The sequence below is a fragment of the Ambystoma mexicanum genome, chromosome 5p (assembly GCF_040938575.1).
Source record: "Ambystoma mexicanum isolate Mex_15411 chromosome 5p, UKY_AmexF1_1, whole genome shotgun sequence".
NCBI lineage: Eukaryota > Metazoa > Chordata > Amphibia > Caudata > Ambystomatidae > Ambystoma > Ambystoma mexicanum.
The window spans coordinates 1204915166-1204929120 of NC_090930.1; the positions used below are offsets into that span (position 1 = coordinate 1204915166).

At 49.6% G+C, this 13955-nt stretch overlaps 1 protein-coding gene across 1 annotated transcript in view; it reads left to right on the forward strand.

The window, feature by feature from the left end:
* Positions 1-13955, forward strand: part of PHLPP1 (PH domain and leucine rich repeat protein phosphatase 1) — a 1441444-nt gene that overhangs the window by 331957 nt on the left and 1095532 nt on the right. The gene's annotated exons all lie outside the window — the stretch shown is intronic.

Sequence of the window (13955 nt, forward strand, 5' to 3'; positions counted from 1 at the left end):
CCGTTTGACGGTAAGGAGCTTTTTCATTCTTTGATGCATGTAGAGCTCACCAAAACGAAGGACAGCACCCAGACGGCCATGTCCTGTCCGTCTTGGTTAAAGCTCCTTTTAGGACCCAGAGACCGTTGTCGCAAAGCTGGCCCTCCTCTGGTTTCAGGGGGTTTCTAGATCGGAAATCCCACAGAGTGGATACCCCTTTGGGAAATTCCCATCAGATTCAGCAGCGGACTTGGTTTTTCTTCCGCTCCCTCAGCCTCCTATTTGGGTTCAGGTGGTAACACCACCAAAAAGCCCACCAAATGAGGGTTCTCCATGCTCGCACGAGACCCCGGTGGGAGGGCGCATTTTGTCTCATTGGGAGACGTGGCAGACCAGCCCGAGGACCGGTGGGTCTCGTCAGTCACTTGGGCGGGCTTCTGCTTGCCCTTAACCCTACCCCCTATCTCACGCTTCAACCCTTCTTTCCAGCAGTCGGGGTCGTCCTCCCTAAAAGCCGAGGTTCAGAAACTGCTGGACCTCAGAGCTGTGGAACCCGTTCCCCTAGGAGAGCGGAGGGGAGGGCTTCTACTCCCGACTGTTTACGGTGCCCAAACCCAACCAGGCTGGCCTGCGCACCATCCTAGACTTTTTCCAGTAAAATCTTTTCCTACCTCAAGAGAAATTAAAGATCACGCCCGGCCAGATACGGTACTCTTTGCAGATGGGCGATTGGCTCAGCGTGGTGGAACTTCAGGATGCATACATGCATATACTGACCTGGAATCCACACCGGAGATAGCTTCGTTTCTCTGTGGGAGAGGAGCACTTTCAGTTTTGAGTGCTTCCTTTTGGCCTGGGCTCAGCGCTGCGTGTCTTTACGAAGATGTCGGTGATCGCGGCCTATCTTCGTCTGCTGGGTATCCATGTGTATCCGTATTTGGACGACTGGCTCTTACGCAGCCCTTGCCTATTGAAAGCCATCTGCAATCTTCAGTCTCTCCTCCAGCTCCTGTTCAACCTCGGGCTGTCAGTGAACTGGTGGCAATCTTCCATGACTGTCTCTCAGGACTTGATTTTCCTGGGTTTTCGCTGGAACATGATCGACTGCAGAGTTTACCTGACCGGGGACAGAATGGCGGATCTGTTGGCCACGTGTCAGATGTTTGCGCAGTCGGAGAGCATGTCGGCCTGGTGGTTCCAGAGGCTTCTGGGCCTCATGGCCTTATGTTTTTTGGCTCTACCTCTCGCCCGTCTCAAGATGAGGCAGACTCAGATGGCTCTGCGGAGTTCTTGTCGTCAAGCTGTGGATCCGGACTCCAAGTTGATATTGATATTTATTCCGGGTTCCCATGAGAGCGGACCTGGAGTGGTGGTAGTCTCTCGGCAGCCTGTCGGTGGGAGCGGGGTTTCAGGACCCAGCCCCGATGGTAACGGTCACGACGTACTCCTCCCTTCTGGGGTGGGGTGCGACGTTGGATATTCTTCAGGTCTCGGACCTTTGGTTGCCTCAGGACAAGCTCCTCCACATAAATCTGGAGCTTCTGGTGATTTCCCTAGCGCTCAAGGCATTCAGACCGATCATTGCCAACAAGGTGGTCCGCATACGCACGGACAATGCAGTGTTGATGTATTACATTAACAAGCAGGGGGGGCACCAAGTCTCCCCCTCTCGTGGACCTGTCCATCCAGATTTGGGAGTGGGCAGTTCGTCATGGTGTCGGGCTAGTGGCAGTACACATTCCGGGCCAGCTGAACGTCACGGCAGATGCCCTCAGTCGGCGGACGATTGTCAGCTATGAGTGGGAACTGAAGGCGGAGATCCCCTCAGGGATTTTCCTGCATTGGGGCACCCTGGAGGTGGGCCTCTTCGCAACAGCGGCAAACAAGAAACATCCTCTGTATGCCTCCAGAAATGGTCTGGGAGCCTCCTCGCTGGGGGATGCACTAGAGATTCCATGCCGCAACATGAGGGCCTATGCTTTCCCGCCTCTGCCTCTGATTCATTGGATGATTTGCAAGCTGAAGAACGCAGTGAACTGTTCTCTTCTGCTTATAGCCCTGTGGTGGCCGGCCAGGCTCTGTTTCTCAGAACTTCAACACCTGTCGGCGTGTGCACTGATCGGGAGTCACCGGCAGCCTGATCTTCACCAGGGGGATCAATAGCTGTGGTACCCCTCACCACAATCTTTCAGCTTGGTGGTATGGTGCCTGAGTTCAGGTCCTTCGAACATCTCAACCTGTCTGCGGATAACATGCGCATTATTGAAGCAGCCAGGAAACCCTCGACTAGGTCTCAGTATAGAAGCAAATGGCTTAGGTTCTGTCATTGGTGCTTAGACAAACAGTGGACTCAAGGGCGGCTACGATTGACAACGTGCTGTCTTCCATATCCCACCTAGCAGAGTCGGGCATTCACGTTCTGACCTGCAGAACTTATTTTTCGGCGGTATCCGCCTACCTATCTACGGACCAATGCTCTTACTCTGTCCAATCCAGTGGTTAAGAGACATTTCGCAGGTTTGATGCGCCTTTATTCCCTGGTTCGTAACCCGCACCTGGGGTGGGATTTCAATGTGGTCCTTACGGCGTTGTGCCATAAACCCTTCGAACCAATGGCCACGGTGGACCAACACCTGTTGTGGAAGGTGTCCTTTTTTGGTTGCCTTTACTTCAGCAAGGCGTGTGAGTGAGTTCCAGGCTTTGTCGGTGGAGCATCCTTCTTGGTTTTTCATAAGGATAAGGTGTTCATACGGACAAACCCTGCTTTCCTGCCGAAGGTGGTCTCTGATTTCCATCTGAACCAGTCAATCTCCCTGCCGTTCTTTTTTCCAAACCCGCTTCAGAAGCGGAAAGGGTTCTGCATTGCCTGGATGTCAGAAGGGCTCTTAAGTTCTATCTGGACAGAACATCCGAATTTAGGAGCTCTTCTCAACTGTTGGTGACCTTTGGTAATCCACAAGGTAAGCAGGCCTCTAAGGCGACTATCTCCAGATGGATCGCTGCCTGCATTAGTCTTACACTGTCTAAAAACTGCAGCCTCCTAAAGGTAGTCATGCACACCTGGTGCAGGGCAAGGCAGCTGCAGTTGCCTTTCAGAAATATGTCTCCTGGGAGACCATCGCAAAGGCGGCTACTTGGGCCTCCCCATCTGCTTTTTGTAAACATTGTCTAAATCTGAGCTCCAGATCTGATGCTCAGTTTGGTCAGGCTGTGCTGTAGAACGTAGGAGTATAACCAGGTTATGCACCGTAGTGACCACCTTACTCCTAGTCCAAAGTCCCCTTTCCTCCATACTCCCGCCCACCGTCCCCTCTAATAAGGTTCCTGTTATTGCTTAAAGGTCTCTGACCTGGTGATAGAAAAGGGCTGCTGGGCGATGCGCGGGGCGGAGCCGAGATGGGCGGGGTTACAGCCGCGTGCTGTACCCCACATAGAAAGAGAGGAAGGACTAAAATGTTTGCAAAATTTTGGATGCTTTTACAAAGTGCTCCGGTCCCGTCCCACAGGATGGAGGAATGTCCCATAAGTATGGAGGAAAGGGGACTATGGACTAGGAGAAAGGTGGTCACTACGGTGGGTAACCTGGTTATTTTTTGTGCGATTATAAGCCTGCACTTTGCGTGTACTGAACTGCTTCATTTGTGCATCTGGCTGCAGCCAGGTTAGTTCTGCTGACTTTAGAAGATGAAGCTACTGTTTTACTGTCCGTCAAACTCGTTTTGGTAAGTAATGCCTTTTTAGTTTGGGCTGTCCAAAAAGCCGAAACTATTGCATTAGAATATAAATAGGGAAACCTGGCATATGAGGAGGGATACACAGCTTGAAGACAAATGCGTACTGAGTAGGGCTTGAGAGGGCAAGGCCCACCCACAATCTTTAAATGTCCACTCGGCAGTGCTGTGTGGGCATTTACAAATGTTCATGTCACTGCAGTGAGCCCAACTACATTAGCTTCAGGCCCCACTTGTTGGACAATCCCATCTACACCAGTGCTTAAAGGTGATGTTTGGTTATTTGCCCATCCATTGACTGCCCATGGCCATGCTAATACCTATTGCCATTCCCACCCAGTTTCTGCCCAAAACACCTACTCATGGAAACTCTTTGAGCTCACTTTATTCAAGCCTTACCATCAATCTGTGCTCTCAAAGTGCCAGCCAGTATTTTTTCAAAGCAGACTTCTGAGAGTTAATGGTTTATTTGGAGCCGAAATTCCCCTACGGCTGTAATAAACATGTCTTTTAACCAGGTCTGCCTTCAGCCACTCGATTTACAAACACTCTGCATGTCCTTCGCGGAAGTCCTGTTAAAAACAAGCATTGGTTTAGCCAACAGATTTGGCTTTTGTCGAAGTATTGGGCTTTTGTCAGGCACTATTAGATGCCCAGTTACTCGCGCTATGTTGCACCTGCTACCATCAATGGTCTGTTATTACTACTACGGCTGTGCCTGGAAAGTGCCATTCCATGCTTACCAACAAAAGAAAATAGTTGCCATTGCTAATGTTGGTTTTCTCAGCTGGGACTAGTGGTTATTGTAGACGGAAAAGTACTTGTGTGTGTGGCCTTTTTCTTAACTTTATATCTGTTTTGGGTGTGGGAGCCTCGGGCCGAGTGACCCTGTTAATTGTAGGATCAAATTATACTGTCATCCTTTAGCTTGCTAAAGTATTTTTACCATCTGCTTGTGAGCTTCACGCATTCTGATATGCGATGCCCTCATTCTGCAACTATTTGCCATTTGCCAAATGTTTTTGACCACGACTGCGAGCTGCCTTAAGCAGCATAGTCTTTGTGGGGGAATAGTGGGAGTTGCTCTGCAAAACAACCAGGGGACTGCAAATTGCAGATACTACACTGCTCAAGCTTCGATGGAATGCAATTGGAGCTAGGCTACTCAGTATGAGTATTGTACTCCAAGCGATGACTCGGGGGTTTTGATTTTCCAATGTAGATGGCGTTGTTCTACTTACAACATGAGTGAAATTTGAAAGTTGGGTACAGCCTACCTACGTTTGTGGGCAGACGAGATGCCGGCCATCAGAGCACAGCGTGTCATGGTGTGAGGACTGAATACTGCCTTGAATGGACTGAACAGCAACCTTTTTGGGGTTCGGGCAGCACAGTCGGTGCTCCTCTGCGACAGAAACGTGCACGTATTGGGAGGGGAGTTGATGCCTCACCATTGTGCAGGGTTATGGGGGATCGTAGAGAGGGGGGTGCAGGGGAGGGGGCTAAGGACAACATAATAGGCGCTGGCTGTTTCAGTGGCGACGGCAGAAGGAAAAGCGTCTTAATGCACCAGAGCTTGGGGTAAGCATAGGGGTATGTGGGAGTGTTCTCCATGCCATCTTTCTTTATATCAAAATTTGGGATTTTCTGCAGTCGATCCCCTTGAGGGGGCAGGGCCATGGCACCTGAATGTCGTTATTTCGCCAATTGTACTGGAAAGATGATTTTTTGGAGGGTGAAGTCTGATGGAGACCTGTACATGCTCCGCCACTAGGGGTTAACTTTTATGACTGACATGCGTGGCAGCCTTTTTGTAGTGTCTGAGGGGTTTGCCATGGCGCCATTCTTCACTGGACCGGGCATGGAGGGAACATTTGTAAAAAGCTGAGAACATACATATTTTCTTGAGCTTGCTTGCTTTGGCCTTGATTTGAGTGGTAGGAGGTGGTTCACTTACTTGTCCTATGATGTGTCACTCTCACCTGCCTGCACCAAGGCTAATCTTGATTTTTGTGATTGCCGAGTGTGATCAGAAGTCGAGCAGGCAGCTTTTGGTCGTAACTTTTGATTCACTGAAATTATATTTAATTTGTATTAAGGGGGCTCAAAGCCAGCGCTTGGAATTGCAGCCAGTTAGAACAGAATGCCCAAATCAAAGCACACACTAAATCTTTTCCCTACACATGATAACCTCTGCATTACTATCCGTTATGAGGTTATGGTAATGGACATCTTTGCTGTTGTAATTGTGTTTTCTTGGTATGCAGTGTTAACTTCTGTTGTAATGCAATATGCATCATTGAGACATAATCTTTGCGCAATTCATTCTCATAATGTTACCTCTATGTAATTCTGAAAAATTTCACTTTAAAATCTACTGTGAAGTGTCTTTTTGCTAGTCTGTGTCATATTACCATCTGCCCAAAACTCAGAACTGTGGAGCACTTAACCACCTCCTTAGCTGTCCTCTTTATCAGGCCATTACAATGGCAATTTAGTGCTCTACAAAAACCTAGTAACTGCAGTGGCTTGTGCAGTTGGTCACAATGCTCCAAACTGATCTTTCACTGTGGTTGGTCGTAAATCCTGATTGGGTAATTGGTGAGTCTGTACATTTTAAGAAGGGCAACCAGATTGGCTAATTGGAAAACAAATTTCAAACCCCAAAGAAATCAATTTCAATGTTCAAACTGCTGCCACTGTTTGCAGACATTTTGCAGGTTCCTGCAGATTCTGCACTGCAAAAGTGTCGAGGGGGATATTGAATCCCTCATATGTTTAGTGTCCATCAAACCTTAACATTGGCATTCTCAACATTTATATACTTCAACTTTTTATAGATCGTAACCGTGACTGCTTTTTTTTATTTTAATGATTTTTATTGTTAAAATATTGATTTTTTTATGTCGCTGCTAATAGGTGTGTCTAATTTTGCTCTCACCTGGATCCATATTTAGTACATTTTATTTGTGTATATGCAGAAAGTTTGGGTGGTTATTAGATGATTGATTATACTTGAGACCTTGCAGTAAATTGACTTCACTATATTGCATGCATGACCCTTTGGTCTACAAAATACACATGCTCTCACTGGTGGTTACTCATTGTTGAAGGTCACAGGGTTCATTAGTTGTCCTCCTTTCTGGTCTGGTCTGGTGATTTGGGAACCAGTGTAGTTCCTTGGGAGGCACCCGTATGATCACATTTTTTATATAGTGATTTTTGCTGGCTACTCCTTCCAAGTGCTGTAATATTAGGTGCTGTGAACCAATTTAATTGTACCCCATTCATTTACCTAAAGGATGAAGGGCTGAGTCGGCCCTACTGGAATTAGAATGCAGTCGGTCTCAAATTGCGATGCCTGTGTTTGTAGCTCGGTAGCTATCCACCCAGACCCTTCACATTTCATTAGCTAAAAGATTATTTTTTAATTTAAACTACCATATTTTAGTTCTGCAGATTCAGTTTTAGTAACCAGGCAGGTAGTTGGGTAGACAAAATAAATTTGATTAATTTGCAGCAGTCTACAGATTAACAACTCCTTCAGAGGAGTAGGTTGCCTAGTGCAGGAGCTCAGCTACCCTGCATCCGTGGAGTAGCTCTGCTGGCATGTCATTGATTCAACCAGGCTGCAGTGGGAAAGCTCTCTTAAATGTCGAAACTGTAAGTACACTGGTAGGTCTTGGTCTTCAACTCTCATCTTCCTGATACACAGCAGTGGTGCTCTGCCTAGACTCTCCAAACAGAAGTCCGATTGTGAAGTCTGTGATAATTGCATCTGCAGTGCCCCTGATATCACTGGTTCTATGCTGTGCTGAATAACTGCAAAGATGGTACTGGTTCTTGATCAGGGGTCTCAGCCCTGAATACCTTATGACCTCAATGATAAACTGAGGCGATTTTGCCCCAGGCTCTGGCCAGGCACTAAACTTGCTTGTGTGGGCCTTTCCTCCTGGATGGCAAGGTCTGAGCCCCTTCAACTAGTTTGAGTGGCATGCAAGTGGTTTTGCATACCGTGAGGCCTAGTCTGCAGGATGTTGCAGTGGGCCAGCAACCGGTTCAATGTCAGATGTGCTAATTACATACATTTGTGATAAAGTGACTGTTACCTGCACAGCGATAATTGGACCTTCTCTCAGCATGAATCGGGTTGTGGGCGAAAGGATCAACTGCGCTCTCGTCTCCCCGCCGGAGGTTGATACATTTGTCATTCAGGAGCACAATTAAACGCATCCTCTTCTACTCGATTAGATTATGAAGCACAGCAGTCCCCCTATGTCTGCCTTTCAGCTTGCCGTTGGATCACTGGAGAGCCCTTTCTCCAAATACTGAAGACCAGTAACAAGCAATGATGGTGCCCCCACCCCCATCTGACCATCATTTTATTGTGGGACTAGGATACTGCCTGTATACTCTGTTGAGCAAGAGGCTGAAATTGACAGTTTTTACAGGGCCTTGTCTGAATAGCTCATTTAGAGAAGTTCCAACCTCCCTTCATAACAAACTATTGTTATAACTTTACTTCAAATGGATTGTCCTCCAGCGCATTCCACATCTTTGACATGTAATGTCCACAGCTGTGCACTTCGGAAACTTTTTCGGCAGAGGGCGTCCTACGTCGATGGCGTCGGGTCCATGTCTCTCGAAGGCCTCCGTCGAGGGTGACGCCACAGGATGTCATAAATGGGACGCACGGTGCCCGTTGCCTCAGTTCAATTTTTTCCGTGAACCTGTTCACTTCATGAGACTCGACGCACCTCGTGTGTTCATCATTACGATGTCTTTCTCTTCGACCCCTCCGACTCCACGGTCTGGCTTTAAGACCTGACGGGACTGCAAGTTGACGATGTCGCTCACTGACCCCCACCGCATTTGTTTGTGGTGCCTGGGCGAGTTGCACGACACCGACGACTGCTCGAAATGCCAGTCGCTGACTGCCAAGGCCTTATGGGAATGGAAGGGGAAGCTCAAGGTAGGTAGGGGCTCTAACCCTGTTAAGTCCCTTGACTTCCAAGTCCAAGGGGGTTTCCACCGACGACTCGAGGGGCTAATCTCCGCGTCGGAAGGAGTCCCGGGGATCACGGTCCAGGAGTGGTTCCTGCCACTAGTCTTCCTTGTCCCGGCACTCTAGGACGCACGGTCGCCTTCCCCGTCCTTGGAGGATGGTGCCTCGAGGAAGGTTACGTGCCCTACGAAGTCCTCAACTCCGGAGGAATGGGCGGCCTTTAAACAATCCGTTATCGATTTTTCAATCTCAGGGCACGGGTCCGGTCGCGCCTTCTGACGAAGCCGGCCAGGATTGGTCTCTACCGTGGCTCGCACGCCTTGGGGCTCGGTTCACGACGCGACTCGCATCGGGAGCCGTCAAGGTCACGTTCGGACAAGGCTTCGAAGAGTCGGAAGAGACGTGTCTCTAGGTCACGGTCCTCGTCTCCAGCGAGACCGCAGCAACCTATTGAGGGCTTGGGGCTGGCATCGACTCATTCGGCGCTGTGTCCATCCGATTCGGGCATCAACGCCTTGCCGTCATATCAGCCCACGGTGCCGTCGGCACCTATGTCGACGCCGAAGCCTTCGGCGATCGCGAGGTCTCGGTTTTTGACTCTCTCGACGTCGAAGCCTTCGGCCCGATTGGCGACTTCGGGGATTTTTTCTCAATTTGCCATTGGAGTACCCGGATATCGTGGATACTCCGACATAGACTTTCTTGAAGTGTGTGAGGCCAGTTTTGGCCTTCAGGCACTTTTATGTCCCCAGACCTGGGTTTCAACTCCCTCTGGATGATATTTATGAAGAGGAGGAAAGGTCTGAGGTTGAGGAACCTGGTGACCTCGATGATGCTCCACTTTTTTCTGGAGACAGAGGAGTTGAGGCAGACCCTCCATGATGCCAGTGGGCTGGACACGTCCTCAGAAGTGGAATTCGGTAGACCGGAGGCTGGAGCTCATGCAGAGTCGCCTTATAGGAGGCTCATGGCGTGAGTCTCGGAGTATCTGGGCTGGTCGAGTCCCCCTGAAGACTTTGTACAGGATGATCTGATGGACATCTTGGCTCAAGGTCCGTCCTCTGACCCTGTTTTGCCATTTCATCTTACCTTGCAGAAAAGGGTGGCAGCTGCTTGGCAGTCCCCGGAATCTCTTCCGGCTGTTAATAATTCTTTGACCAAGAAATACCGCCCTTCCGTTAGCGACCCCAGTTATCTCTCTACTCACCCCACTCCCGAGAGTTTGGTGGTTCAGGCGGCTACGGCCACCTCGATGCAGGCTGCGTACCCTACCATCCCTCCGGATAGGGACGGCAAGCGGTTTGACGGTTGGGCCCGGAAGGGGTTTTCTGCTGGGAGCATGGCCCTGAATTCGGCCAACTCCACGTGTGCCTTGGCAAGGTTTTCATACACTCTGTGGAATTGTTTCTTTGGCGGCTGAGCATATTCCTGAGGGGGAAGAAAGGGATGGGTGCCTTGCTCTCTTGCGGGACGGCAAGGATGCCATATGTGAATCCCTTCAGTCGGGTTTGGACACGGCCGACAGAGTTAGCCGATCCATGGCTGCGAGCACAGTTATACGCAGATTTGCGTGGTTGCGGAAGTCGGGGTTTTGCCTTGGATGTGCAGGCCCGTCTTCTCAATATGCCCTTTGGTGCACATTTGTTTGGCAGCAAGGCTGACGAGAGCCTTGAGAAGTTGCAGACCTCAAAAGCTGCGGCAAAATCTTTGAGCGCTGCAGTGCGTCAACCTCTGCCTTTTCGTCCTAGGGGACAGCAGTGGAGGGGGAGATTCCTTTTCGTTACTCCTCCTTTGGTAGAACGAGGGGGGCCGCCAGTCAAAGGGGCCAGCGAAAAAGTACTGGGGGAAATTGTGGTGCCAAAGCCACACAGGCAGCTGGCTCTCTACCTTCAGGCACTGCCACAGCCGCTTCCAAACACTCATGAGGCCATGTTCCATGGTTCGCCGGTTGGTGGCAGACTGTCTCAGCATCTCGAAGAATGGCGTGCCATTATTTCAGATACGTGGGTTCTGGATACCATAGCCCACAGCCACTGCCTTCCCTTCCTTCAGCGGCCTCACGACAATCCACTGGGGAAACTCTCTTTGAAGCTTCCGGATCCGCTCCTTGTGCAGGAAATCTTGTCCCTGCTGGAGAAAGGCGCTATAGAACTGGTTCCTGTAGCGAAGAGGAAGAAGGGATGGTATTCCCCTTTTATTTTTTGATCCCAAAGAAAGACTGGGGATTGAGACCCATCATGGACTTGCGTTGGTTGAACAAACTTCTCCGGAAATAAAAGTTCAAGATGGTCACTCTTTCTGAAGTCCTCCCAGGCCCTTCATCTTCAGGATTGGTTGTTGTCTCTGGACCTCAAGGATGCTGACTTCCATTCACCGATCCTGTGCGCAGGATGGAAGTACCTGAGGTTTGCAGCTGGCGACTCACACTTTGAGTTTCGGGTCCTGCCGTTCGGATTGACCTCCGCCCCACTGGTTTTCACCAAACTCATGGTGGTGGTGGTGGCAGCGTACCTCAGGCGAGAGGGGATTCACGACTACCCCTACCTCGACGACTGGCTGATCCGGACACGCGCTCCCGAGCTAGCGTTGGATCATCTCAGTGTCATCTGCCGCACCCACCACAGGCTGGGCTTCTCCCTGAATTTCAAGAAGTCAGGCTCATCACATTGTGCAGATGGTGGACCAGTTTCAACATGCAGAGAGTCAACCGGCTTTCAAATTCTTAAGGTTGTTCGGCCTCATGGCCTCCTGCATTTTTCTGGTGCCAAAGGCCTGGCCTCGGATGAGATCCCTGCAGAAGGCTCTCAAGATGCAGTGGTCACAGTTCTCCGGCAAGATGTCGGATCCTGTTGAGATTCCACTCTCGGTCTCCCAGGATCTTCTGTGGTGGGCCAACGAAGGGAACCTGATGAGGGTGGAACAGTTTTGGCAACCGTGGCTGGAGGTGACGGATGCTTCCCTCACAGGATGGGGCGCTCATGCCAACGACTTGACCGCCAGCGGTCGTTGGTCTCCGTCGGAGTCCAGACTACACATCAATCTGTTAGAGCCGAGGGCCATCAGGCTTGAACTGAAGACTTTTCTGCCCTCTGTACGGGGGAGAAGTGTCCTGATCATGACAGACCACACAGTGGCCATGCATTACCTCAACAAAAAGGGGGCGGTGGTAGGGTCACTTCCGTTGTGCAGAGAGGCAATGCAGCTCTGGTTCTGGGCCATCCAGCAGGACATTTCAATCTCGGCAGTTCATCTGGCCGTAGATGAAAATGCGGCGGACACTCTGAGCAGGCAGAGCAGTCTCCCATGAGTGGGAGTTGGCTCAGGAAGTCCTTCAGGAGATCTTCGCCCTTTGTGGAACCCCGCAAGTGGATCTCTACGCCACCAGTGTCAACCAGAAGTGCGAGAGATTTTACTCAAGGGAATTTCCTCCAAGAGGAGCCTTAGACACATTCGTAGTGGATTGGTCATTCCCACTTCTGTATGCTTTTCTTCCAGTCCCCGTTATTCCTCAAGTGTTGCAGAGGTTACGGAGGTTCGGTTCCCACATGATCCTCATTGCTCCGGATTGGGCCAGTAGAGCGTGGTACCCGGACCTTCTGGAAATGTCCATCTGCCCTCCACGCCGCCTTCCCCACCAAGAGGATCTGCTCTCTCTCACTTGGGGGGGGGGGGTCAGGTTCTCCAGCCAGAGGTCAAGACTCTCATCCTTCACGCTTGGTATCTGAAAGGTTGAGGTATAAGAATTGGGACCTCCCGGATGACGTGATGGCGGTGTTGCTTTCGGCCAGATGGCTGTACCGTTGCTGTAAATTCTGCGACTGGTGCAGGGATCACAATGTTGATCCTTTCAGTGCTTCATTCCTATGGTTTTGCCCTTCTTGCTTTCTTTGGCCCACAGGGGCTTTCAAGTGGGTACCATTAAAGGTTACCTGGCGGCGCTGTTTATCTTTAAGCGGTCGTCTGAAGAATGTTCTTATTTTAAGATTCCTTTGATTTCCCAGTTTCTTCTTTTTTTTTTTAACAACTTTATTTAAGTTCTTTAGAGCATCATAGACATGTGTGTATTGACAGTTAAGAATTGGTAAACATACATTATTTTCATTGCCAGCTCAGTCAACCCCAAGTTTGAGGTTTCAGTGCAGTTCAAGGCCATTGCTCATATTAAAAGAAAACCATAAATAGCAACCATTACACTATCCTCCCTCCCCCTAACATATCCCAACTTAACGGTGAAAAAGTGTTCTGCTTTGTTTTAAGAGTTCAGCTGGTTGGATCACTCCTGATTTAGAGTTCGTATTTGTCAAATAGGTATTGCACGAAGCAATCTAGTCTTGAAGAACATCTGCTCTTTGTAGTCCATGAATACGTGTAGTGGTAGCCACGTGTTCAAATATTTCGAGTATGAACCAAGGGCTATTGCGGTCACTTTTTCCATAGCCATCACACCCCAGTCTCACCCACCACATAGCTATTATTGGTCCTTCCTTAGTTTTCCATGCCTGTGCGACTGTAATTCTGGCCGCACTTAACATATGAGTGATGAGTGTAGCTGTGGGCCGCGAGGTTGCATAACATCCCTCAACCACCTCCCCCAAGAGAACCACCAGTGGGTCGAATGGAAGCTGCACGCCAGTTTTTTCTTTAATATGACTAAAAATCTCCTCCCAGTAGGTTTCGGCTAATGGGCAGGACCACCACATATGAATAAAATCTCCTGGGAGGCCACAATTTCTCCAGAAGGTTGCAGGGTATTCTGAGTTGGTGTGTATGCGAACGGGTGTGATATACCAGCGGAGGCATAGTTTATATGCTGCTTCTTTAATTGTGGTGCACTTGGAGCTTTTGGCAGTCCTATGCCAGATGCGGCCCCAGGTATCCCCAGAATTGTTTTCCCTAGGTCTGTTTCCCACTTTTGCATATAGGTAAGGTTCTCCTCAGGGTCTATTCCTCCGATCAGGCGGTATAATCTGGTTATCTGGTTGGCCTTCTTGTATTGTTAGTTCCACCCCCGTTGGAATTCTAGTTGCCCCTTCTTTCACTCTTGTGTTTGAGACCCAATGCCTGAGCTGAACATGATGAAAATATTCTCTTTCTGGTATACCAAACTTGGCTTTATAGTCTTCAAACTGCAGGGGTGACTCGTCTAAGTAGAGGTCTTTTAGGACTATGTTGTTTTCCCTGCCCCCCCAATGTGTCCAGAAATTGGCCTGTGTTCCTGGAGTAAAGTCTGGGTTACCAGC